The 27,335-nt window shown below is 40.9% G+C and overlaps 1 protein-coding gene across 5 annotated transcripts in view; it reads left to right on the top strand.

The window, feature by feature from the left end:
* Positions 1-27,335, top strand: part of TAB3 (TGF-beta activated kinase 1 (MAP3K7) binding protein 3) — a 134,312-nt gene that overhangs the window by 74,467 nt on the left and 32,510 nt on the right. For 4 of the 5 annotated variants that reach the window (XM_066250316.1, XM_066250315.1, XM_066250319.1 and 1 more), the window contains 2 exons: positions 14,803-14,909; positions 19,658-19,742. The gene's annotated coding sequence lies outside the window, so the exon portion shown is untranslated. The remainder of the gene's footprint in view (positions 1-14,802; positions 14,910-19,657; positions 19,743-27,335) is intronic. The other variant, XM_066250318.1, reaches the window with a different exon arrangement.

The raw sequence follows: 27,335 nt of genomic DNA on the forward strand, positions 1-27,335 counted from the left end.
TTAAAAGATTTTTTTTTTTTTCCCCAGAGACAGAGTCAGAGAGAGGGATAGACAGGGACAGACAGACAGGAACGGAGAGATGAGAAGCATCAGTCATCAGTTTTTCATTGCGCATTGCAACACCTTAGTTGTTCATTGACTGCCCTCACATAAGTGCCTTGACCACGGGCCTTCAACAGACTGAGTGACCCCTTGCTTGAGCCAGCGACCTTGGGCTCAAGCTGGTGAGCTTTTTGCTCAAACCAGATGAGCCTGCACTCAAGCTGGCGACCTCGGAGTCTCGAACTTGGGTCTTCCGCATCCCAGTCCGTCGCTCCATCCACTGCGCCACCGCCTGGTCAGGCTAAAAGATTTTTTTTATTTATTGATTTTTTGAGAGAGGGAGAATGAGAGGGGGGGGTGTGAAGCAAGAAGCATCTACTCATAGTAGTTGCTTCCTGTATGTACCTTGACCGGGGAAGCCCAGGGATTTGAACCGGCAGCCTCAGTGTTCCAGGTAGATGCTTTATCCACTGCACCACCACAGGTCAGGCCGCAAAATATATTTTGAATTTATTCTCCATAAATGTGTTTAGGGCCTGACCTGTGGTGGCGCAGTGGATAAAGCGTCAACCTGGAAATGCTGAGGTTGCCGGTTCGAAACCCTGGGCTTGCCTGGTCAAGGCACATATGGGAGTTGATGCTTCCAGTTCCTTCCCCCTTCTCTCTCTCTCTCTCTCTCTCTCTCTCTCTCTCTGTCTGTCTCTCCTCTGTCTCTCCCTCTCCTCTCTAAAAAAAATGAATAAATTAAAAAAATGTGTTCAGTATTGGCTTGGTTGAAGGACATATTCCTAATAAAAGGCAAGATGGGATTCTGTAATGGGGCCCTAGGGTCACGAAACCACTGTCGTTTTTAAAATGAATATGAATCAGCCCCCTTTATTTGAGAGTTTACCAAATTATATAATTGCACGTAGAGTGCAGTGGTTAAAAACATGATCTTCAAGCATGTCTGACCTGTGGTGGCGCAGTGGATAGAGCGTTTACCTGGAAACTGAGGTTGCTGGTTCGGAACCCTGAGCTTGCCCGGTCAAGGCACATACAAGAAGCAGTCAATGAACAACTAAAGTGAAGCAACTACAATCTGTCTCTAATCAATAAATAAAATCTTAACAAAACAAATCAAAACATGATCTCCAAGGGTAAAATGCTCAAATGTTCAATCTTACTTTTGAAATTAACTAGCTTGGTGATCTTGGGCAAGTTGCTTAATCTCTGACCTGTTTCCTCATTTTTGAAATTAGGATAGGGTAGTATGTATCTACCTCAGAGGATTTTTGTGAGGATTAAAAGAGCCAGAGGATGTATAATATTTAGAATGTCCCTAGCAATGGTAAATGCTCAGAGTTAGTTCCTTTTGTTATTATTTTGTCATTGTCATTATTATTGCTACTATTACTACTTTACCTTCTGAGATGACACCCCTTCTCCCCTTCTGTTCTGTGTGTGTGAAAGATATTTGTTTATTCGGTAATTTTTTAATGCAAAGCTTACTGGGGATCCAGGCAGAGAAGTATATTGCTAATTTTTAGGTATAAGGAAATGTGCCACTTTGAGCAAAACTGGCTTATTTAAGTAGCTATAGTCTTTATTGAAATTTGATTATATGGCCTGACCAGGTGGTGGCGCAGTGGAAAATTTGTTTATATTGTCATGGGATTTGGGGGTCTTTGTAGTGGGAGGCATCCTCAATTTCTAAATGGTCCATTATATGAATATGTTTTTGAAATCAACTCCATTTTCCCACAGAAATGTCATATATGACCTTCAGATTCTGAGGCTAGCCCAACATATCTGAATTTGAAAACTGATAATACTATAATTATATAATAACTAGCTTCTACATGTAACAGTGTCTCAACAAGAATAGCACTAAGTACATCAGGTAATGAAAAATTACAGTTTTAAAGATGGGTGGCGGTGCCTGACCCGGCGATGGTGCATTGACCTGGGACACTGAGGACCCAGGTTCGAAATCCCTAGCCGCGGGCTCGAGTGTGGGATCATAGACATGACCCCGTGGTCGCTAGTTTGAGGCCAAAGGTTGCTGGCTGGAGCCCCCCCCCCCAATCAAGGCACATATGAGAAAGCAATAAATGAACAGCTAAAGTGCTGCAACTATGAGTTGATTTTTCTCAGTTCTCTCCCTTCCTGTCTGTCCCTCTCTCTGTCTCCCTGTCTCTGTCTCTCACACGCTTGCACGCACACGTGCGTCTAAATTAAAAAAAAAAAAGATGGGTGGGGGAGTCACATTCCTTCACAATCCTAGCGTGTACCCTCAAGCCATGGGCAGAGGGATTTCTTCCCTGGTGGTAGCTGAGGACAGGCTGAGCAGAGTGACCAGGTCCCTAGAAGGCAGGAGCATTTTCCTGGCCCGTCTCCTCAGAAGGCTATATAGTATCATGGTTGCCTTCAACTCTGTTCTATCACGTACAGAACTTCTTGTCTGTCAAGTTTAGTTATAAGTACTGCCTACCTTACAGGGTTCTGGAGAGGTTTAAATGTGTTTCTCTAAAGCACTTGAAAAAGCACTGGCCCACAAGCGAGTGCGAAGGGAATGCTACGTATTTACTATTATGCCGTCCTGTTCGAAGACCTCTAGAATACCCCCGCTTGGTGGCCCACTGCCCATATGTATTGTACTTGCGTAGGACTGATCTTTCCCACTGAGAAGTGCTTTGAGAATTGTTCATTTTCATCCCTCCCTAAGGTAAGCATCTTTCTCTCCTTTTTTTTTCAGGCTTTTCTGGGGTTTGTTTTATTTAGTCATACTGGAGAAATAGGTAGCATTTAGAATCCCTTCTGCGAACCTGTCCCCATCCTCTTTCCTGGCCTTGTGTGGATGGAGACACTTTATTTAAAGATACCTGACTGTGGACATTTAATTGGGTCAGAATTTTGAGGTACAAGCTTTTAAACTTTTGATACTTCTCACTAAGTCCTTTATTTTTTTTTTTTAATTTTAATGTTTATTTTACTGATTTTAGAGTGAAAGAAAGGGAGAGGGAGGCAAAGAGAGGGAGGGAGGGAGAAAGAAACATAGATCCATTCCTGTCTGTACCCTTACCAGGCATTGAACTGGCAACCTCTGCACTTCGGCCAACGCTCTAACCAACCAAGCTATTCCATCAGGGCAGTACTTTCTTTTTAAATAAACTTATTTTTAAAAATAATTTTAGATTTGCAGAAAAGTTGCAAATACTACAGAGTTCCCATATACCCTTCACCAAGGTATCCATGACCATGGTATATTTGTCACTAACATACGACCCTAACATTGGTACATTACTATTAGCTAAAACTGCAATTTTATCCAATTTCCCCAGTTTTCCCACTAATACCCTTTTTCTGTTCCTTGATCTAATCCAGGATACCATGTTGTATTTAGGTTTTGTTACATTTGTGTTTATATAGAGATCTCCAGTTCTTTAGTAGATTAATTTCTGTGGCCATAAAACCATTTTCTAAGTTTTCTGCAGGTTCTCAAAAGGCCAGGTATTTCCCCGGGGATGGTAAGTGCAGGAATTCATCCTCGCACTGGATTTTATAGTTTAAAATAAAAAGAGAGAGTTCAATGATAGAGGAAAGAATGGTATGGGGATAGAGTGGACACTAAAACATTTTTTATTATTTAAAACTGCTTTCACAGGACTAAAAGATATTTTTCTGTTTTTGTTTGTTTGTTTGTTTGTTTGTTTTACAGAGACAGAGTCAGAGAAAGGGATAGAAAGGGACAGACAGACAGGAACGGAGAGAGATGAGAAGCATCAATCATCAGTTTTTTGTTGCGACACCTTAGTTGTTCCAAAGCACAGATGTTGCCAGTTCAATCCCCAGTCAGGGCCCAGAGAGGAACAGATCTGTGTTCTTTTTCTCTCTCCGTCTCCCTCTCTCCCCCTCTCCCCCTCCTCTTACCCCCTTCCTCTCTCTTTGCTAAAATAAAAAAAAAATTGGTGTAAACAGAAAATTATCTGTTGGGTTTCACATCATGAACTTTACTTTTAAAAAGTCTTATCTTTTCTGCCCCAGAAATAGTTTTTGGGTGTTAGTCATGGATGGCAAAGAAGTTAATTTTGAGTTGGTAACATCTGGGTGAGCATGTTTTCATTGACTGTGGTATGTGTTGAGGGACACTGCCAGTAAACAAACTCTTCTTGGTGGGTGGATCCCCTGCAACTTTCAGAAAATCGGAAGAAGGGTGAAGTTAAATAACTTCAATTGTTTCTACTTACCAAGAGCTCCTTATGACCCTGGACAAATCACCCAACTGCAAAGGACCTTGGTTTCTTCGTTAGTAAAATTAGGAGATTTGACTAGGTATGTGGATCTATTAGTTCATTTCTGAGATTTGAAAGACCCTCTTATTTAATGAAAACCTCTAAAACCAAGTTGCTTGTCTTAGACCTCTATAAATTAACACTAGTCACTAAATCTGGATATAAATCGATTTATTTGGGGGCGGTCAGTTTGTTTCAAACCAATGTTTTACTGTAAGTTTGACAGTTAGCATGTTGTGTAACACCTGCTTTTAAAAAGTTTGTTAGTTGATTGCTGTGCTCTGACCTGAAGGAATGCACTTCAGACCTTTTTGCTCTCATATCCCCTAACCCAGTGGTCGGCAAACTCATCAGTCAGCACAGCCTAATATCAACAGTACAACAACTGAAATTTCTTTTCAGAGCCAAATGTTTTAAACTTAAACTATATAGGTAGGTACATTCCTTATTGAGGTAGCGCCCACACGTGGTATTTTATGGAAGAGCCACACGCAAGGGGCCATAGAGCCGCAGTTTGCTGACCAGGGCCCTAACCAGTTTTTGTTTTTAATTTTTTTTAATTTATTCATTTTGAGAGGAGAGAGTGAGAGAGAGAGAGAGAGAGGGAGGGAGAGGGAGGGAGGGAAAGGGGGGGAAAGGGGGGAGGAGCAGGAAGCATCAACTCCCGTATGTGCCTTAGACCAGGCAAGTGCAGGGTATTGAACCGGCAACCTCAACATTCCAGGTCGATGCCCTATCCACTGTGCCACCACAGGTCAGGCCCTAACCAGTTTTTAATAATAGGTACTCCTTCATGCTTAAAAGAATTTATTGAAGCTTAATATATATGCAGAGAGCGCACGTCAGTAGTGAACAGTTTGGTGAATTTTCACCCCTGAGCACACTGTGTACCACCATCCACATCAAGAAAGGGTACATTACCGGTCACTTAGAAGCCCCTTTGTTTGCTCTTCTAGTCACTTAACCACCCTGTGTCCCAACCTTCACCCTGACTTTTAACATCACAGATTTGTTTTGCCGACTTTTGTACTTTGTACAAATGGAACCCTACTGTACTTCTTTGTGCAGGATTATGAATGTGAGATTTATCTACAACATGTGTAAGTGTTGACTATTCTTTTTTTTTTTTGGACTATTCTTATTACTACATATTTTATTGTGTGAATAAATCTCTAAATATTCTGTTGATAGATACATTGGTAGGTCTCAGTTTTTGGAGAATGTCTGTAAACTTGGTGTAGGCAAAGACTTCTTAAGTAGGACTTAAAAATTTTCTCGAGTTCTAACTAGAGAAAGAATGAGAGAACTAGTTTTTATTTTAATATAGGCACCAAAATAATTTTAAAAATAATATAGTAAAATCTTTTCTGTAAATCTCAGGGAAAGGGGCAGTATATATAACTAGATCTTCTAGGTAACTGAGGTTTGTGCTTTTTATTACTATTTTGGGTGGAATTCCTTCAAAAGTATCAGGTATTTCTTTTTTAATCTTTTTTTAAAATTTTATTTATTTTTTAGAGAAGAGAGAGAGAGTCAGAGAGAGAGACAGAGAGGGAAAGAGAGGAGAGAGAGACAGAGAGAGAAGGTGGGGAGGAGCTGGAAGCATCAACTCCCATATGTGCCTTGACCAGGCAAGCCCAGGGTTTCGAACCGGCGACCTCAGCATTTCCAGGTTGACGCTTTATCCACTGCGCCACCACAGGTCAGGCTTGTTAGGTATTTCTTTGCCTATTTTTTCTTTACCTATTTTTTTAAAAAAGTTTTATTATTGATTTGAGAGAAAGAGACAGAAACAGGAACATTGATCTGTTCCTGTATGTGTCCTGACCGTGGATCTAACTGACAACTCTGTTCTTACCAACCAAGCTATCTGGCCAGGGCTCTGCCTTAGTCCATATAATGTTGAATAGAAGTAGTAATAGAGGGTAACACTGTCTTATTCCTTTTGCCAGAGGGGAAACTTAGAACATTTATCCACTGCATATGATACAATTACTCTATTAGCTTAAGGAAGTTTCATTCTGTTATTGGTTTGATTAGAGCTTACATCATTGTAATATGGATTTTATCACATGCTGTTCCTACTGTTGCTTGCTCCTTGCATCAAATTATATTGATTGATTTCCCAATGTTGAATCAACTTTGCATTCCAGGAATAAACCCAGTTTGATCATTATCACATTTTCCTTTTATCTGCTTAGAAATTTTGAGTCTTTGTTTCTTATTTTTTTAGTGAGAGAGAGACAGACAAAAAGGGAGGGAGATGAGAAGCATCAACTCATAGTTGCAGCACTTTAGTTGTTGATTGCTTCTCATACTTGCCTTGACTGAGGGCTCCAGCTGAGCCACCCATTGACCTTCAGCTTAAGTCAGCGGCCATGGAGTCCTGTCTATGATCCTGCACTCAAGCCAGATGAGCCAGTGCTCAAGCCAGGGACCACTGGGTTTCGAACCTGGGTCCTCAGCATTCCAGGTCGATGCTCTATTCACTGTGCACCACCAGTCAGGTGGATCTTTGTTTCTTGAGTGAGATTGGCCTTTGTTTTCTTGTACTGTCCTTATCAGGTTTTGTTGGTCTTGTAAAATAAGGAATATACCTGCTATTTCTTTTTTTAGATAACATATAATAGAGATCACATGATATTTGTCTGTCTTTTACATAGCGTAATGCTTACCAGGTCCATCCATGTTCTCACAGATGGCAAGATTTCATTCTTTTTTTGTGGCTGAATATTCCATTGTCTATGTATACCACATTTTCTTTTCCTTTTTTTAAATTGATATTAGCAAGAAAGGAATGGAGAGAGAGAGAGAGAGAGAGGAACATCAATCTGTTCCTGTATGTGCCCCGACTGGCGATCAAACCCATAACCTCTGTGCTTTGGGAACAATGCTCTAACCAACTGAGACATCCGGCCAGGGCCACATTTTCTTTATCCATCCATCCACTGATGGACTCTTTCCCTATTATAATGAATGCTGCAATGAACATGGGTGTGTATATATCTTTCTGAATTAGTGTTTTCATTTTCTTTGGAGAAATACCCAGAAGTGGAATTGCTGGAATATAGTAGTTCTATTTTTAATTTTTTAAATAAATTTTATACTGTTTTCCATAGTGGCTGTACTGGTTTACATTTCCACCAGCAGTGCACGTGGGTCCCATTTTCTTCACATCCTTGATAACACTTGTAATGCTGGCCTCGTAAAATGAGTTTGGAAGTCTTCTATTTTTTGAAAGAATCTGGGAAAGATTGGTATTTCAATTCATTCTTTAAATGTACTTTTGTTTGTTGGGAGGTTTTTGATTACTGATTCTATCTCCTTAATAGTAATTGGTCTGTTCACATTTTCTCTTTATTCAATATTCAGTCTTGGTGGGTTGCACGTTTCTAGGAATTTATCCCATTTCTTCTAGGTTATCAAATTGGTTGACATATAATTGTTCATTGTAGTCTCAATGATTCTTTATAATGTCTCCTGTTTCATTTATAATTTTATTTGAGTCCTCTCTTTTTCTTGGTGAGTCTAAAGGTTTGTCTATTTTGTTTCTCCTTTCAAACAACCAGCTCTTAGTTCTGTGGCTCTTTTCTATTACCCTTTTCATCTAGTTTCTCTCTCATTTTTTATTTCCTTCCTTCTACTAATTTAGAGTTTTGTTTGTTCCTTTTTTTCCTAGTTTTTGAGGATTAATGTTTTGTTTTATTCTTGAAATGGTTCTTAGTACATGAGGTAGGCATTTATTGCTATGAACTTTCCTCTTAGAATTGCTTTTGCTGCATACATAAATTTTTTATTTTCATTTGTTTCAGGTATTTTTAAAAAATTGTCTTGATTTCTTTTTTAAATTTATTTTTATTTTTTTATTATTTATTCATTTTAGAGAGGAGAGGGAGAGACAGAGAGAGAGAGAGAGGAGAGACAGAGAGAGAGACGGGGGGAGGAGCTGGAAGCATCAACTCCCATATGTGCCTTGACCAGGCAAGCCCAGGGTTTCGAACTGGCGACCTCAGCATTTCCAGGTCGACGCTTTATCCACTGCGCCACCACAGGTCAGGCCTTGATTTCTTTATTGACACATTAGTTCAGTAGCATGTCGTTTACTCTCCACATATTTGTGAATTTTCCAGTTTTCTTCTTAGAGTTGATGTCCAGTTTTTATAACTGTTTGTTCAATTATATTTTTATAAAAATTGGTTCATTTCATCTGTGTTCTCAAATAATGGCATCACAGCTATGTTCTTTTATCATTTAATGTCTACATATTTCTTAGTAAAGGCCCCCTCCCATTTTAACAGAGTTTAGATACAGCCATCCAATTTACCCATGTAAACTGTACAATTCAGTGGGTTTTTAATACATTCAGAGCTGGACAGCAGTCACTACAGTCAGTTTAAGAACATTTTTCATCACCCCAAAAAGAAATGTTGCACCCATTAGCAGTCATTCCACATTGTCCCTCAGTCCCCCCCCACCTTTTTAATGTTTATTACTGATTTTAGCAGGAGGGAAAGGGAGAGAGAGAGAGACAGGAACACTGATCTGGTCCTGTCTGGGCCCTGACCGGGGATCAAACCAGCAACCTCTGTGCTGCGGGACGATGCTCCAACCAACTGAGCTGTCTGGCAGGGCCCTCAGTCCTGTTTCTCCTCATCAGCCCCGGGCAGTCACAGATCTTTTTGTCTGCAGGGATTTGCCTGTTCTAAAATTTTCATAGAAATGTGATTATACAATATGTGGTCTTTGTGACTGACATCTTTCACTTTGAAGGTTCAGCTATGTTGTAGCATATGTTAAGTACCTCATTTTTTATTGCCATATAATGTTCCATTATATGGGTAGACCACTTTTTTTTAATCTATTGGGGTGACATTGGTTAATAAAATTATATAAATTTCATGTGTACTGTTCCATTATACATCACCTGTACATTGCAACATGTGCCCACCACCCGAACTCTACTGTCACCATCTATTTGACCCCTTTCACCCTTTACTGCTTCCCCTTCCCCTTCCTTCTGGTAACCACCATCCTATTGTCTGTATCTAAGTTTTGGGGTTTTTTTTGTTGTTCATTTATTCCTTTCAGTTTTATATCCCACATATTAGTGAAATAATACGGCCTGTCACGTATTTTGCTTAGCATCATATTCTCAAGATCCATCCATGTTGTTACAATGGCAGTATGGTTGAGTAGTATCTCACTCCATATAGGTACCACATCATCTTTGTCCTGTCCTCTATCAAAGAACTCTTTGGTTGTTTCCCTGTCTTGATCACCATGAGTAATGCTGCAATGAGCACAGGAGTGCACAGATCTCTGCAGATGAATGTTTTGAAAATTTTCAGGTGTATACCCAGAAGATGGGTTGCTGGGGCATATGGTAACTCTATTCCTAACTTTTGAGGAGCCTCTAGATTCTTTTCCATAGTGGCTGGATCAGTTCATATTCCCACAGCCTCCCCAACACTTGTTATTACTTGTCTTGTTGGTAACAGCCATTCTATCAGGAGTGAAGTATCTTTTTGTAGTTCGATTTGTATTTTCCTACTAGCTACTTAAGTTGAGCATCTTTTCATATATCTGTTGACCATTTGTATGTTTCTTGGAAGAAGGATCTATCTGTTCCGGTCCTGCCCATTTTTTAATTAGATGGTTTGTTTGAATTATATGAGATCTTTGTATATTTTGGATATTTATCCCCTTGTCAGAGCTGTTGTTTGCAAATATCTTCTCCCATTTGGTTGGTTGCTTTTTTGTTTTGTTAATTGGTGTCTTTTGCTGTGCAGAAGCTTTTTAGTTTGATATAGTCCCATTTGTTTATTTTTGCCTTTATTTCCCTTGGCTTTGGGGTCAAATTCATAAAGTCTCTGTAAGACCAAGGTCCATTAGCATAAGTTTAGTACCTGTGTTCTATATAATTTATTGTTTCAGGTCTTTGATCCATTTTGAGTTAATTTTTGCATATGGGACAAATAGTACAATTTCATTCTTTTGTATGTGGCTTTCCAATTTCCCCAACACCCTTTATGGAAGAGGCTTTCTTTTTTATTGTATGTTTTTGGCTCCTTTGTCAAAAATTATTTGCTCAGATCCATGTGGGTTTTATTTCTGGGCTCTCATTTATTCATCAGTTGGTGGACATTTGGGTTTTTACTTTTTGACTATTATAATGGTACAAGTTTTTTGTGCAGTCATATTTTCATTTCTCTTGGACCTTTTTCATTCTTGATACTGGGTATACATATCTTTTTCCTCTCTTAAAAAATAATTTTCTTAGAGGTTTAGCAGTTATAGTAATTTTTTCAAAGAACCAATTATATGGGTGTTTTTCTATTTTATTAATATCTGCTTTTATAGTCATTATTTCCATTTACTTCTTTAGGGTTGATTTTGCTTTTCTTCTAACTTCTTAACAGGGGTAGTTAGGTATTCATTTGCAACCTTATTTTCTTTCCAACATGCATGTAAAACCACAACTTTCAGTTTGAGATATTGCATCACCAGCATCCCATACATTTTGGTATATAATGTTTTCATCATTCTTATTTTCATTGTAATCTTTTCATTGATCAGTGAGTTATTTAAAAATGTATTTTAAAAAAAACCACATTTATTTATTGATTCTTAGAGAGGAAAGGAGAGGGGGAGGGAGGGAGGGAGGGGGAGAGAGAGAGAGAAACATTGAATTGTTGCTCCACCCATTAATGTGGTCATTGGTTAATTCTTGTATGTGTCTCGGCCAGGGATCAAACCTGCAACCTCACGCTAACCAACCAAGCTATCTGGCCAGGGCTAAAAATATATACAGCTCACAAAAATTAGGGGATATTTCAAAATGAATATGAAGCTATAAAATATCCCCTAATTTTTGTGAGCAATATATTTCTTAAGTTTCAGTAGTATGAGAATTTTTTGTAACTGTATATTTAATATTTGGTTTCTGGTTTCATCACAGTTTCCTTAGAGAACTTTCTCTGAGTGATTTCTGTCTTCTAAAATTTCTTGATTTCCTTTATGGCTCAGCATGTGGTCAGTTTTTGGTAAATAAATACGTAAGTACTTGAAAAGCATATATGCTGCAGCTGTTGGATATAGTGTAATATATATGCCTATTGCTCAAGTTTGTTAATTGTGTGCCTGACCTGTGGAGGCGCAGTGGATAAAGCATGGACCTAGAATGCTGAGGTTACCAGTTTGAAACCCTGTGCTTGCCTAGTCAAGGCACATATAGGAAGCAACTACTACGAGTTGATGCTTCAAGCTTCTACCCCCCCAATCAATTTTTAAAAAGTTTATTAATTGTGAGTATCTGTGTCCTTACTGATTTTTTTTGTCCACTTATTCTTACAGCTAACTGAGAAATACTTTAAAATCTGCCACTGTGATATTGATGTTTGTTCCTCCGAAGTAGTTCTGTCAACTTTTGCTGTGTATATAGTTTGAAGCCATGTTATCAAGTATATGCAAGTTTAGTAAATTATATTCTGGTGAAATAAACATTTTATCATTCTTACTGTGACTTCTTTGACTCCAGTGATGCTTTTCTGTTTGTCTGAAACTACCTTAACTATATATCATCTTTATTTTGGCTAATTTACATGATGCATTTTTCTATCCTTTTACTTTTAACCTTTCTGTATTGTTTTTCGTGGCCCTCTTGAAAGCAATATATATTTGTAGATTTAAAAAAATCTAGTCTGGTAATTTGTGAATCATTTAATTCATTTATATTTAATGTAGCTACCAGTTATTTTTAGATTATGGATAGCATCACATTGTTTCCCACCCATTCTGTTTTTCTTTTCTCTGTTTCATTTGAATGATTACTTTCCTATCAGTTTTTTCCTTTATTGGTTCAGAGATCATGCACTCATTTTAATTTTTTTATCATTACCTTAGCACTTACGAAAGTCTAAAGTGTCGATAACTTTTACCTTATTCCTGGTTGAAGCAAGAACATTAAAAATACCTTAGTTGCATTTACTTACCTCTTGACATACATGCTGTTGTCCTGTAATTTAATTTTCTGTATATATGTGTATCTATATATGTTTAAAAGCTGTTCAGATTTAATGTATATAACTTAATGAATTTGGAGATAAGTTTCTGGACATGTTTTAAATCCCTTAACATTATTTTATATAGTCAGTGTTCCATTAGATTTTTTTACATGTTTGCTTACATTTTCGTGGGTCTTCATTTCTTTCTGCATCTGTAACCTTCCATGTTGGGTCAGTTTTCTGTTGCTTTCTGATTTCTTAGTGGGGGGGGGTATGCTGGATGTGAACTGTGTTTTTGTCTGAGAATATTTCATTTTCATTCTTGATGGGTATTTTCTCTGCAGTACAATATGTACTAGATTGGCAGCTCTTTTGCTATCTGCTTCTTAGAGATACCATTACACAGTCTTTCAGCTTGCATTTTTGTTGTTGAGAATTAAGTCATCCATCTAACTGTTGCTTGTCTGAAAGTAGTAGTTTTCACCTTCAGGATGCTTTTAAGTTTTTCTATCTTGATTTTCAGCTAGGAATTCATTGAGAGTCTTAAATTTGTTGTTTTGACATTTTTCATCATTTTTGGAAAATTTCAGCCATTCGAATGCTTATCTTTCTTTTCCTTCTGGAATTCCAGTTAACTGTGTTAGATGTTAGAACTTGTCACTGTATACTTATGTTTCTTACCCCTTTTTATCCTGTGCTTTCTTTCTCTGATCTGTCTTCTGAATCAGTATCTCAACTGTGTCCATTGGATGTTAAACCTGTTCATTGATATATTTTTTAATTTTTACAGAGAAAGAGAGAGAAAAGGGAAACAAGGAGCAGCATCACCTCGTTGTTCCCCTTACTTTTCCCATTTAGTTGTGCACTCACTGGTTGCTTCTCATATACCCTGACTGGGGATCGAACCCAGGACCTTGGCGTGCTGGGATGACGCTCTATCCACTGATGCATGTACACAAGCCTATTTATTGAATTCTTAATTTCAGTTTTTGTATTTTTCAGTTACAGAATTACTCTTTAAAAGTTTTTTTTAAGGTTTTATTTATTGGATTTTAGAGAGAGAGAGAAGGGAGAGTGGGAAGCATGAACTCATAGTTGCTTCTTGTCTGTGCCTTGAAAGGGCAAGCCCGGGGTTTCAAACTAGTGACCTCAGTGTCCCAGATTACCACCACAGGTCAGGCTATTCTTTGCTTTTTAAAAAATCTCCTGTGTTAGCCCTGGCTGGCTGCTCAGTGGGCTGGAGCATTGTCCTGAAACACCAAGGTGGCGGGTTCCATTCCCCGTCAGGGCACATGTGGGAAGTGACCAGTGGACACACAACTAAGTGGAACAACGAATGAATGCTTTAAATCAATTTTTTAAAAATTTGCTATGTCACTTTTTATAGTTTCTACTTCATTGCTGAGATAATTAAGTTTCATTGTCGCCTCCTTGAACATAGTAAGCATAATTTAAATTTTATGGTTGATTTTAATATTTGGAGTGCCCGTGAGTCTCTTTTTGTTGTTTCTATAGCTTACAATCTTGTTCTTTTGTCTCCTCATGTATCTGATTGCCTTTAATAGTATGCTGAAAAATTGTTGAAGAAATTATTTGAGGCCAAGGATGATAACTCCCAGAAAGATTTTTTTTTTTTTTTTGGTGGTATCTCCTTGAGGGAATCTAGGATTACTTAGTCTAATCCTCGGCTTTTGAGATTTTTCTGGGCCAACCAGATGACTCGGGGCCAAGTTGCATTTAGTGTATGGCCTGCTTAATTTCTGGTTCACCCCTATTTTAAGGTGCAGCCCTTCAGGTTCCTGACCTGAAGGTGAGGGAAGAGGAGTTTTCTTTTATCCTTCTCGGCCTATCAGTTTGTCAGATAGTTTAACCTCTAGCAGGCATCCCAAAACTATGGCCCGCGGGCTGCATGCAGCCCCCTGAGGCCATTCATCCGGCCCCCCACCGCACTTCCGTAAGGGGCACCTCTTTCATTGGTGGTCAGTGAGAGGAGCACTGTATGTGGCAGCCCTCCAACGGTCTGAGGGACAGTGAACTGGCCCCCTGTGTAAAAAGTTTGGGGACCCCTGCTAGTGTCTTCTGGATCGCTCGGCTCACATCTCTGAATTCCAGTCCTTGAACGGCTTCAGCACAGTTTGGTAATCAAAGCCATTCGAATTTAATAACAAGGATATCATGGTGGCCATGGGAACCCCTCATGGTTTGCTAGGGATGCAACTACATGTCCTATTGCTAGCTTTCTATGACCCCAAAGCCTTAGAAAAGCTTCAGGCGTCCCCTCTGCTGTTGCCTGCTCTGCCTTTAGTCCCAGAGGTGACAGCCTGGAAAGGGGGTGCCCAGCAGTTGAAGCAGTTAGATCAAGATGTATACATCGCTGCATTCCTTTCTGTGGCCTTTAATTTGTACACTGTATCACTTGCTCACACTGTCTTGAAACCTTTCAAAGTTTGAATCTTACCTCTCTGGTTTTTCATTTTTTTTAGGACACTTGTCTTCAGCCTTTTCTTCGAGGTTTTTTATCGTGAATTGCTGCATGTCAAACTGGACAGCGTATCCTATAGTTGAAGTTTCCCCAGTTGACAAATTGGAGGTAAGGAGTATATATCTGTGCTGTCTCCCTGTAATATAGTAGAACAAAAACTTTTGTGAAGACTAAGCCATGTTGCCATTACTTCCACCCTGATCCCTTTGTACTTCTAAGAGCAAAAAAAAGATGTTCAGATGATTTCGTGTGTTTCGATTTAGGCCCTCAGTCAGGACCCTAAGCAAGTTTTTTGTACAATTCATTTGTTATTGGAAAGCTTACCAGCAAATGGAAGGATAACGTAGCAGTTGATTTGAGTAAAGGGGCTAATCAGCCCTACCTAGGGCCCAGACCCCCAGTGCTTAGAGCTGCTGCAGCTCTAAGGTGTGCGTGTATTTGCTCATGCTCCACTTCCTCGTTTTTACTGTAATTTCCTTACTCTTAGATACTTGTTTAATAACTGACTTGTATAGATGATAAATCTAATACTGTTTTTTAAATTAAAAAATATATAAAATGTATTGCCCTTAGAGAGAGAGAGAGGGAGAGACAGCAAGAGAAATATCAGTTCCACACATCCATGTACTCATTGGTTGACTTTTGCATGTCCCCTGACTGGGGACCGAACCTTCAACCCTGGTGCATTGGGATGCTCCAACCAGCTGAGCTACCTGGCCCAGGCAAGGGTATATACATTTTTTTTTCAAGTGCATGGGAGAGAAAAATGGGCAGTAAGGGAGAGAGATGGGAAGCATCAACTTGTTGTGGCACCTTAGTTCATTGATTGCTTTCTCACACATGCCTTGACAGGGCAGGAGGGGAGCTCCAGTTGAGCACTGACCCCTTGCTTAAGCCAGTGATCATAGGGTCATGTCTCTGAGCCCATGCTCAAGCCGGGGGCCCTGCGCTTTAGCCAGATGAGCCTGCACTCAAGCCAGTGACCTCAGGATTTTGAACTTGGGTCCTCAGCATCCCAGATCGACCCTCTATCCACTGCACCATCACCTGGTCAGGCGAGGGTATACATTGTTAAATGTAATGCAATTCTCGCTTTGGTAGACCTGTATCAAGAAAAGCTATTTAACAATATCAGCTTTGATTTTCAGATAGCTTGTCTTACCACCTTATAAAGATGTTCCCACTCTTTTTAACAGCTGTTCCCTGGTATAATAACATATGTGGGTATGTGTTGTGACTTAAACACTGGGCAAGCTGTTAATGAGGCCTGTTATATAATCTTGGCTTTTAAGCAAGTTTTTAAATCCCTCTAGCCTTCAGTTACCTTCTTGGCTGAAACAAGGTTGGGTTCAGGGTTTCTTAGCCTTGGTACTATTGACATTTGGGCCAGAGAATTTGCAGTCAGGGGCTTTCTTGTGTACTATAGGATATTGTGCGTCCTCCCTGGACTCTGCCCACTAAATGCCAGTTAGCACCCCTCCCCAGTATGACAACCAAAAATGGAAGCAGACATTGACAGATGTGCATTGCAGGGCAGTATCTTCCCCAGTTGAGAACCACTGGGTTTGATGATATGTAGAGTTCCTTCCAGCTTTATAATTTTTTTTTTTTTTTTTTTTTAATTTTTCTGAAGCTGGAAACAGGGAGAGACAGTCAGACAGACTCCCGCATGCGCCCGACCGGGATCCACCCGGTACGCCCACCAGGGGCGACGCTCTGCCCACCAGGGGGCGATGCTCTGCCCATCCTGGGCGTCGCCATATTGCAACCAGAGCCACTCTAGCGCCTGGGGCAGAGGCCAAGGAGCCATCCCCAGCGCCCGGGCCATCTTTGCTCCAATGGAGCCTCGGCTGCGGGAGGGGAAGAGAGAGAGAGGAAAGTGCGGCGGAGGGGTGGAGAAGCAAATGGGCGCTTCTCCTGTGTGCCCTGGCCGGGAATCGAACCCGGGTCCTCCGCACGCTAGGCCGACGCTCTACCGCTGAGCCAACCGGCCAGGTCCAGCTTTATAATTTTAATACATATATTTTTAATTCTATTTTTCTTTGCATCCCAGTTTAAATGTTATCTCTTCCATGAAGCTTTCCTCAGTGTTCCTTTTCCTTGTCCTACCTTAACTGTTTCTTTTTCTGACAACGTATTTATAGGGCTTCGCCCTACTCACTTTTATAACTGTGGTTCTCTCACTTTGAGGGCCTGAGTCTTCTGTAGTTCAAGTGGGGTGCTCTGATTTTATTAACTGAGGGAACAGGGGACTTGGGTGTATTGTCAGGCTAGACATTGTTAAAGAGATGGTCATCAATGGCATTTTTGTAAATCTTGCAAACCCTTACGGTAGGAAATTTCTATAGCTTGTGATGTTTAATTTCAAGGTTAATGAGACTGATAACTCATTTTTTAAAAATTTTTATTTATTGATTTTTGATTTTAGAGAGAGAGGAAAGAAGAGAGAGAGAGAGAGAGAGAGACAGGAACATTAGTCTATTCCTCTATGTGCCCTGACCAGGGATTGATCAGCCTTTGTGCTTTGGAGTGATGAAACTGATAACTTACTTTTTAAAATCTATTAGGAGACAAGAGTCTCCAATAGAATGTGAAGGAGCAGCATAAAACACATTGAGGCTGCATTTAAGAAAAATAAAGTCACATAAAACTTTATAATAAGCCTGACTGGGCGGTGGCGCAGTGGATAGAGCATCAGACTGGGATACGGAAGACCCAGGTTCGAGACCCCCGAGGTTGCCAGCTTAAGTGAGGGCTCATCTGGTTTGAGCAAAAGCTCACCAGCTTGGACCCAAGGTCCCTGGCTCGAGCAAGGGGTTACTCGATCTGCTGAAGGCCCGCGGTCAAGGCACGTATGAGAAAGCAATCAATGAACTACTAAGGTGTTGCAACAAAAAACTGATGATTGATGCTTCTCATCTCTCCGTTCCTGTCTGTCTGTCCCTGTATATCCCTCTCTCTGACACTCTCTCTGTCTCTGTAAAAAAACCTTTATAATAAAAGAACCCTGGCTGGGACCTGACCTGTGGTGGCGCAGTGGGAAAAGCGTTGACCTAGAACACTGAGATCATGAGTTTGAAACCTTGGGTCTGTCCGGTCAAGGCACATACGAGAAGCAACTATGTACAAGTTGATGCTTCCCGCCCTCGCCTTTCTTTCTCCTCTATCTAAAATGAATAAATAAAATCTTAAAAAGAAAAGGAAAAAGAACCCTGGCTGGGTTGCTTGGTTGGTTAGAGCTTCATCCTGAAGTTCAGAGGTTGCTGGTTCGATCCCCAGTCAGGGCACATACAGGAACAGATTGATGTTCCTGTCTCTCTCTCTTCTCTTCCCCTCTCCCTCTTCCTCTCTCCCTCTCCCTTCCTCTCTCTCTAAAATCAATAAATTTAGGAAGAAAATAATTCTAAGTCACTATTTCTCAAAGCAACCCACAGTAAGAAATACATTTTAATCATTTTTTGAATTAGTATTAACCATTATTACTATGTGTGAAGCACTCTAATATTTTCTATTAAGTATTTAAAAGCAAACCAAACATGTCACCCTGTACATGTATTACTTAATATACTAAGAGGTCACAAGCCACTGTGGTTCCAAGTAATACAAGGAGATAAACGGCCGCTGACGTACGTTCACAACAGGTTGTCCTGTCTATTTCTTTTTTTGATAATGTCATTTAAGAATCGACCCACCAGAGACCTCAAAACATCTCAGTGGAGGAAAGTAGTTTTTCAAGTGTTTCAAAGTCCTACATTTTGTCATTGACACTAAGTATTCAGTGTGTACAAGATATTGTAGCTGAAAGAACGTTTGGTTTTCATTCTCAAGATTTCTAGTGCTAAAACCGAGAGGAAAATAAACGATTTAAACCGTTATTTCAAGTGCTGCCAGTGATAGTAACAGAAAGACTTGAGTAGGCATTTCGGGAGGGGAGGGCGGGAAGCTGCTGAGCGAAGCTGATGAGGGAGGGTTAGCGTGGACGTGGGTGGGGTTTGCATTGTCGTGTCAGGAACTGGAGAAAGCAGTCACACCGGGTAGAAGACAGTATTCATGTATGTGCCAAGCACGTCTTGCTCATACTTGAAGTTCATTTTTTGGGTAACGTTTAAGATAAAGTAACAGAAATTAAGATAAAAAGTATGGTAACTTGCAGAGATGATCCAGTACAAACGAGGTATGTTATTTTAGCTATACTGTGGTTATAAAATGAGGTTGTCAGGAGATTAATTAGAAACGTGTGTCTGATGGCTCTGCTATAAGCCAACACTTGCCCTGAAATTATAAAGTTAACATTGAATTCCTAGGTTTACCAGGAGTGAAGGTAGCCCAAGTGATGGGGAGAGAGAATGCTCATTTGTCTAAATAAGCCAATAAAGCTACTACTATTCTATATATAAATTGTTCTTTATGGAACAGAAATAGGTTATATAGTAGTCAGCATTTTAAGAAAAGTTATATGCTATTTTGGCTGCACAACCGAAAATTTTATACATGCTTGATAGGCTCGGGCTCATCCTTTCTTCTCTAAATAGAATGGGGGGGGGTGCTTAGACCGTGAGTCACAACCAGGTATGCTGCAAAAGCCTGCAGAAAATGAGCTGTGGACTCTCCTTCGGCTTTCTGAACTGCTTCTCTCTCCAGTGGGATAGTAGAGTTTAATTGCTGTAGAAGATGTTTGTGACCTAAAGGAAAAAAAGATTCAGCTTGCGATGACTTGGGAAAGAACCACCTACCCTAAAACTATGGTCTGGCCTCTGTCTCCTGTTACATTGAGACACCAGGAGTGTGGGAGGTTTTGTCATTCTTCCATACTGAGTTTGGAAGTTAGCAAAAGGATAACTATCTCATTTTGTCAGCCTTCCAGACTACTGACAAGAAGGTGCTTTCAGAACTGGCGATGTGACTAAGACTCCTGTGCCAGGGCTCAGAAACCATCTTGAGGTAATGAAAAGCATTTGTTTTATGGAGATTTTCTTTTCCGGAGCAGTTTTAATTTTTCAGAAAAATTGAGAAGACAGTACGGGGAGTTCCCATACAGCCTGCACCCAGTTTCCTGTTATTACCAGCTTACATTAGCATGGCACATCTGTTAAAATTAATTAACCAGTATTAATCACAACGTTTCAACTGACGTTTATACTTTAGTTAATTCCTGTTTCCTTAGTTTTTACCTAACGTATGTTTTATTTCAGAACCCCACCAGGGTACCATATTACGTTTCGTCGCCATGTCTCCTTAGGCAAACTCTTAGCTGTGACAGCTTCTCAGACTTCCCTTGTTTCCATGATCTTGTCAGTTTTGAGAACTGATCAGGTATTTTGTGGAATGGCCCTCAATTGGGATGTGTCTGATGTTTTTCTCATGATTAAGTTGGGGGTGTGGGTTTTGGGGAGGAAGACCACATAGGTCAAGTGTCCTTCTCCCAGTCGCATCACATCATAGCAACGTGATTTATCACTCTTAATGTTGACTTTGGTCACTTGGCTCAGAAGGTGTTTATCAGGTTTCCCCACTGTAAAGTTAGTCTTTTTTTTTAAACTGCTTTGCATACTGTGGTGTCTGGAAAGAATTCACTAGGTAAAGTCCACACTTAAGGATGGGAAAGCTATGCTCCATATCCTTGAGGGTGTTCTACATAATTATTGGGAATTCTTTTACATGAAAGGTTATGTCTCTTCTCCCCCATTTATTTATTTATTCAATCATTTCTTTTGTCAATATGAGCTCATGGATATTTACTTTATACTTGGAGTCATAATCCAGTACTGCTCTATTGTGTTGCTCGGTATTCTCCAGCTTCGGCCAAGGGAGCACTTTATCGTCGGGTTTTTTTGTTTTGTTTGAGCACTTACTTATTTGCACCACAAGACATTCCAAACTCATCCTAAATGATCCTTGTTCCGGCCCTGGCCGGTTGGCTCAGCGGTAGAGCGTCGGCCTGGCGTGCGGAGGACCCGGGTTCAATTCCCGGCCAGGGCACATAGGAGAAGCGCCCATTTGATTCTCCACCCCCCCCCTTCCTCTCTGTCTCTTCCCCTCCCGCAGCCAGGGCTCCATTGGAGCAAAGATGGCCCGGGCGCTGGGGATGGCTCCTTGGCCTCGCCCCAGGCGCTAGAGTGGCTCTGGTCGCAGTAGAGCGATGCCTCCTGGTGGGCAGAGCGTTGCCCCTGGTGGGCGTGCCGGGTGGATCCCGGTTGGGCGCATGCGGGAGTCTGTTTGACTGTCTTTCCCTGTTTCCAGCTAAAATAAAAAATAAAAAACAAACAAACAAACAAAAAGAATCCTTGTTCCCGTTCTAGCATCAGCAGTTTCTCCCCAGAGCTCTGCTTTTATTAGAGAATGAATGAATGCCTTTGGACATTGAGATCTGGGTGCTAGTTGTGCTCCTTGCTGCTGGAGTGTTGCTGCTTCTAGGCCCTCATAGCTGAAGTCTTGTGTATATACTTCGTGTATATGTATGCGTATCTATAAATATTTCTGTGTGTCCCTTTCTATATAATAGAGGTCTGTGTTTATCTGCTAAACATGAGCTCATACTGATGTCTTCAACTCGGATAGATCAGTCTGGTCTTTTCCTCTTGCTTATCTGTAACCTCCCACTCCAATAGTTAGAAACATAGTTCCCACCATGTAGGTAACAGTATCTGAATTGTTAACCTGTCCTCGTATGGAAACAACTTGATCAACTAGAGTACAGAGCTTATGTATAGTTCCTTTTGTCTTCAAAGACTCCACTCAGTTCCAGAGTTATGTAGGTCAGCACTGTTCCTCTATCTCCTGCCTGACACTGTTTCAAACATCTTTGTAATACAGTTAGATTCTGTCACACTGTGTCTATTTCTTCCTGGGATCCCCGATCTCCTAAAAAGATTTTTTTTAAATTTGCATACTTTAAGATTCACTCTTTGTTATAAAGTTGTGTGGATTTTGACAAGTGCATAATGTCATGTATCTACCATCATAGTCTCATATAGAATAATTTCACTGCCCTATAAATTCTCCTGTGCCTCACCTAGGAACCCTCCCTTTCTTGGCACAATCCCATGGGAACTGATTTTCTTTTGAAAGATTTTATTTACTGCCTGAACAGGCGCTGGTGCAGGGGATAGAGTGTCGTCCTGGGACGCTGAGGATCCAGGTTTGAAACCCCGAGGTTGCTGGCTTGAGTGCAGGCTCATCAGCTTGAGTGAGGGTTTGCTGGCTTGAACATGGGATCATAGACATGACCCCATGGTCCCTAACTTGAGCCTAAGGTTGCTGGCTTGCACAAGGGGTCACTGGCTTGCTGGAGCCCCCCGGCCAGGGCACATATGAGAAAGCAATCAATGAACAACTAAGATGCCACAATTATGAGTTGATGCTTCTCATCTCTCTCCCTTCCTGTCTGTCTTGCTGGCTGTCTCTCTCTCTCAGTTGCTTTAAAACATATTGATTGATTGATTTTAGAGAGAGGATAGAGAGAAGGGGGGAGCAGGAAGCATCAGCTCCTAGTTGCTTCTCATATGTGCCTTGGCTAGGCATTCAAACCAACGACTCTGCATTTCAGGTTGAGGCTCTATCCACTGTGCCACCACAGGTCAAGCAACTACTGATCTATTTACTGTCTTATAGTTTTGTCTTTTCCAGAATGTTCTTGAGATATTTTTTTAAATAAATTTTTATTAATTTTAATGGGGTGACATCAATAAATCAGGGTACATATATTCAAAGAAAACATGTCCAGGTTATCTTCTCATTCAATTATGTTGCATACCCATCACCCAAAGTCAGATTGTCCTCCATCACCTTCTATCTAGTTTTCTTTGTGCCCCCCCCCCCCCCAACCACCACACTCTTGTCCATGTCGCTTGAGATATTTTTAAAGTCACTTTCTAAAGGTACCTTTGCCCTGGCTGGGTAGCTCACTTGCTTAGTGTTGTCCCAATAAGCCAAGGTTGCAGGTTCAGTCTCCGGTCAGGTCATACACAAGAATCAGCCAACAAATGCATAAATAAGTGCAACAACAAATTGATGTTTCTCTCCCCCCCTTCTTTTCTCTCTCTAAAATCAATAAGTAAAAATTAAAAAATAAAGTCAACCTTTGATTTCTCTAACAATTTATGTGTTAAAATATTACTAATAAATAAGCAATAAGGCTTTCCCATTTAATTTTTCAAATACTACCATGTGAGGCCATTAAACTTTGTATCATTTTTTATATACTCCTACCTCCTTGTGGCTGACCTCAGCACTGGGAGGAGATCCCGAGTGGTGGCGCACATTACCAGGCCTGCATAGGTGGCTGTTGGCAAACAGATATTCACTTGTGGGGAGGAGCAGTAAGTTTACATTTAATCTCAGTATGCTTCTGTTTGTTTCTGGGGCTATATTTAACTTGACGATGCTTTTGATGATTCTTTTAATGTAACTTTTTTTTTTTTCTTAGAGAGAGAGAGAGGGAGGGAGGGACAGACAGAAAGGGAGAGAGATGAAAAGCATCAACTTATAGTTGTGGCACTTGAATTACTCATTGATTGCTTGGCTTGTCATGTGTACCTTGACCGGGGGTCTCAAGCAGAGCCACTGCCCCTTTGCTCAAGCTGGTGAGCCCGTGCGTAAGCCGGCGACCTTGGGATTTTGAATCTGGGTCCTCAGCGTCCCCAGTCAATGCTGTACCCACTGTGCCACCGCCTTGGTCAGGTACACATATTTTTATTGGACTGGTCTGCCTTCGAGTTTTAGCGAGTTGCCAAGATAGGACTCCTGTGACTACTGTAAATTATAAATGCCCTTACTCTGAAAATGAGAAGTAATCACCCCATTAAAATTAATAAAATCTATTTCAGTATCAAAAAAAAGGTGGACAGTTCAAACCCTGTTTTAGAAAAAAATGTTATATCAACACTAAAGACTTTGAAATAATTTACATTTTAAATTAAAGTATAGATTGTTAACCTGGTAGAATCTCTTGGCATTTCAGATTTGGGATGTTTTAAAAGGGGCAAAGTGGAAAAATACACATTGATTCAGTAGACTAAACCTACTTTTCTTTTCTCCTAAGTATTCACAAATTGTCCTACAGAGGAGATCGCTGATCCCCAATATTTTATTGGGATGGGTGTACAGGGGGCAAGGTTCATCTAATTCTATCTTACTCGTTAGATTGGTTTAGTATAGTAAAATTGTCATTTAACAAACATTTTAGCAGGTACCAGGTAAGGTTCTAGAAATGTATTGGTGAACATGGCATGTCCCTGAATAGAACTAGGTTTTGTTTGCTTTTGTTTTGACTTTTTGGAAATAATTCCAAATTTTAAAAAATTGCAAGAAAATGATACAAAAGAACACCATGTATGCTTTACCCAGATTCACCTGTTAACATTTTAATTGTTTGCTTTCTAATTTGCTGGCTCTTTATGTGCATGTGTGTGCATGTGTGTTTGTATATACATACATATACATATATATTTTTCTTTTTTTTTCCTTTTTTATTTTTTTTTAAGATTTTATTTATTCATTTTAGAGAGGGGAGGGAGGGAGAGAGAGAGAGAGAGAAAGAGAGAGAAGGGGGAGGAGCAAGAAGCATCAACTCCCATATGTGCCTTGACCAGGCAAGCCCAGGGTTTTGAACCGGCAACCTCAGCGTTTCCAGGTTGACGCTTTATCCACTGTGCCACCACAGGTCAGGGTACATATATATTTTTCTTAAATCATTTGAGAGTAAGGTACATGTGTCATGCCCTTTTCCCCAAAATGCTTCATTGCCTAATCCTAAAAATAGGGACACTCTCATATATAATAACCAGAGCACAATTATCTAGTCAGTAAACAGTAAATTCTATAAATTTAGCATTAATAGAAGACTTTTTCTAATCTACCATCCACATTTCAGTTTTTTTAATTGATCCATTCATTGTTGAAAAATATCTTCCTCATTTAATATAGGATTCATTCTAGGATCTGGTATTCAATTAAGTTGTCATCGCTCTATCCTTTTCTGTGATATTTTTCTAGCCTTTGCCTTTTAGGACATTGGCTTTTTTCTTTTCTTCTTCTTTTTTTTATTTTTGTCATTTTAGAGAGAGAGTCAGAGGGAGAGGAGAGAGAGAGAGAAAAGACAGGCACATCAATCCATTTCTCTATGTGCCCTGACAGGATTGAAACAGCAACCTTTGCATATTGGGACGAGCTATCTGGCCAGGGTGAAGTTGGCTTTTTTTTTTCCCCTGTATTTTTCTGAAGCCGGAAACGGGGAGAGACAGTCAGACAGACTCCCCGCATGCGCCCGACCGGGACCCACCCGGCACGCCCACCAGGGGGCGATGCTCTGCCCCTCCAGGACGTCACTCTGCTGAGACCAGAGCCACTCTAGCACCTGGGGCAGAGGCCGAGGAGCCATCCCCAGCATCCGGGCCATCTTTGCTCCAGTGGAGCCTCGGCTGCGGGAGGGGAAGAGAGAGACAGAGAGGAAGGAGGGGGAGGGGGGAGAAGCAGATGGGCGCCTCTCCTGTGTGCCCTGGCCGGGAATCGAACCCGGGACTTCTGCACGCCAGGCTGACGCTCTACCACTGAGCCAACCGGCCAGGGTCAAGTTGGCATTTTTAAGATGACATTCTTATCCCTCCCCCTGCTGTTCTTTTAAATAGAACATTACTTATTTGGGGTTTGTCTGTTTCCTCATAGTAGTTTCATGTTATGCAGTCATGACTGGAATACTGTTCTTCTCAGGGTATCACATCTGCAGGTGTGCGCTGTCCATCTGTCCTTCATTGGTGATGTTAGTTTTGATCATCCAGTCAACATGTTGCTCAATTAATCCAGTATATAGTTAAATTTTTCCCTTTTGCAACTAATTAGCTGTTCTTTATTTTTATTTATTTATTCATTTTAGAGGAGAGAGAGAGAGAGAGAGAAGGGGGGAGGAGCAGGAAGCTTCACCTCCCATATGTGCCTTGACCGGGCAAGCCCAGGGTTTTGAACCGACAACGTCAGCATTCCAGGTCAACGCTTTATCCACTGCGCCACCACAGGTCAGGCTAATTAGCTGTTCTTTGGGGAGCTACTTTTAAGACTATTTACATATCCTACTCGTCATTCAGCTCCCCTTAGATTTGGCATCCATTGATGGTTCTTGCTTGAAGCAGTCTGTATACTGTGATGGCTACAGAATGGTTTCTTCCAGCTCCCGCACTCCCTGCATGCTTACCCCTCAGATTCTACTCAGAGCAAAAGCCCTCCCTTCTCTATGTAAGTGTGTACTTAATTCTTTATTACTGGTACAGACTCATAGGTTTCTCTTTTCTACAGGCCTAGAATTCATTACTGTCCTTGATTATTTTGGTGCTCAAATTGTCACAGATTGGGCTCAGCAGGAGACTCTCCAAGCTGATTCACAGGTCCTGTGACTAACTCCCCTCATTTTTTGAGTAATTGCTCACTCTTTGGTATAACAGCACATTTCTGGCAGAGCTGCTGTTTCATACGACAGCTTCCGGTACACAGGTTTTAAGTACAGTATGTTGGCTTCTCCTGGGACGGGATGCACAGCCTGCTGCGGCGGCGCAGTGGAGGGCGCCCTGGCGCCAGGTGGGACAGGCCGGGCAGCAGGGCTAGGGGGTGTGGCTCGGTTCCAGGTGCCACTGGTGACAACATGTAGGGGATCAGTGTGCTTGGAGGAGCGGAGCAGAGGCGGAAAACAGAAGTGTCACAGGCAGGTAGACGATGACGAGCGAAAGCTCTGAGAAACGGTGGCACAGGATATTCATGCAAAGGATCAGGCATGGCTGTTTGGTTTTGGTACAGAGAGTGTAAGAGACATGGTCAGATGTGCATCACAAAAAACATACTCTGACTGTGATGCGGAGGAAGCCAAGAACAGAGTCAGGGACACAGCAGGACACTGATGACAATAATATTCAGTTACGCCCTGAATAACAGCAACTAATGCCTCCTCACTTATGACTGTTTGCCATTTAAATTCTACTGTTATTTCCATTTTACGGATGAAGCATCAGAGGCGTAAGGATTGAGTATCTTTCCTAGAGACTAGTAAATGGCAGAATCAGGGTGTAAACCATGACCCACTTGATTTCACACACAGTTTAGCTGGTTGTACAATAGGAAGTCAGGGATAACACCCTGGTTTCTAGTATTGTTAACTGAGTGGTAACATTGATGGAGAAAACAGAACATTTGGGGAGGGGTTCTGCTGAGGAGTTTCTTTTTGGATATATTGACTGATATCTTTGAGCATATCCTTATGATGCTGTGTTTTAGGCAGTTGGCTATGTGTCTAGAGTCTTGGAAAGGGTATGATGCTTAAGATACCAATTTGGGAGTCATCCGCCTTTAAATGTTTTTGAAACCTTAGTGTATCCCTGACCAGATAGCTTGGTTGGTTAAGGTGTTGTCTCGATACACAAAGGTTGCAGGTTTGATCCCTGGTCAGGGCACATACAAGAACAGATCGAGCCTGACATGTGGTGGCGCAGTGGATAAAATGTTGACCTGAAATGTTGAGGTTGCCGGTTCGAAACCCCAGGCTTGCCTGGTCAA

This window comes from Saccopteryx bilineata, chromosome X (assembly GCF_036850765.1).
Source record: "Saccopteryx bilineata isolate mSacBil1 chromosome X, mSacBil1_pri_phased_curated, whole genome shotgun sequence".
Lineage (NCBI taxonomy): Eukaryota > Metazoa > Chordata > Mammalia > Chiroptera > Emballonuridae > Saccopteryx > Saccopteryx bilineata.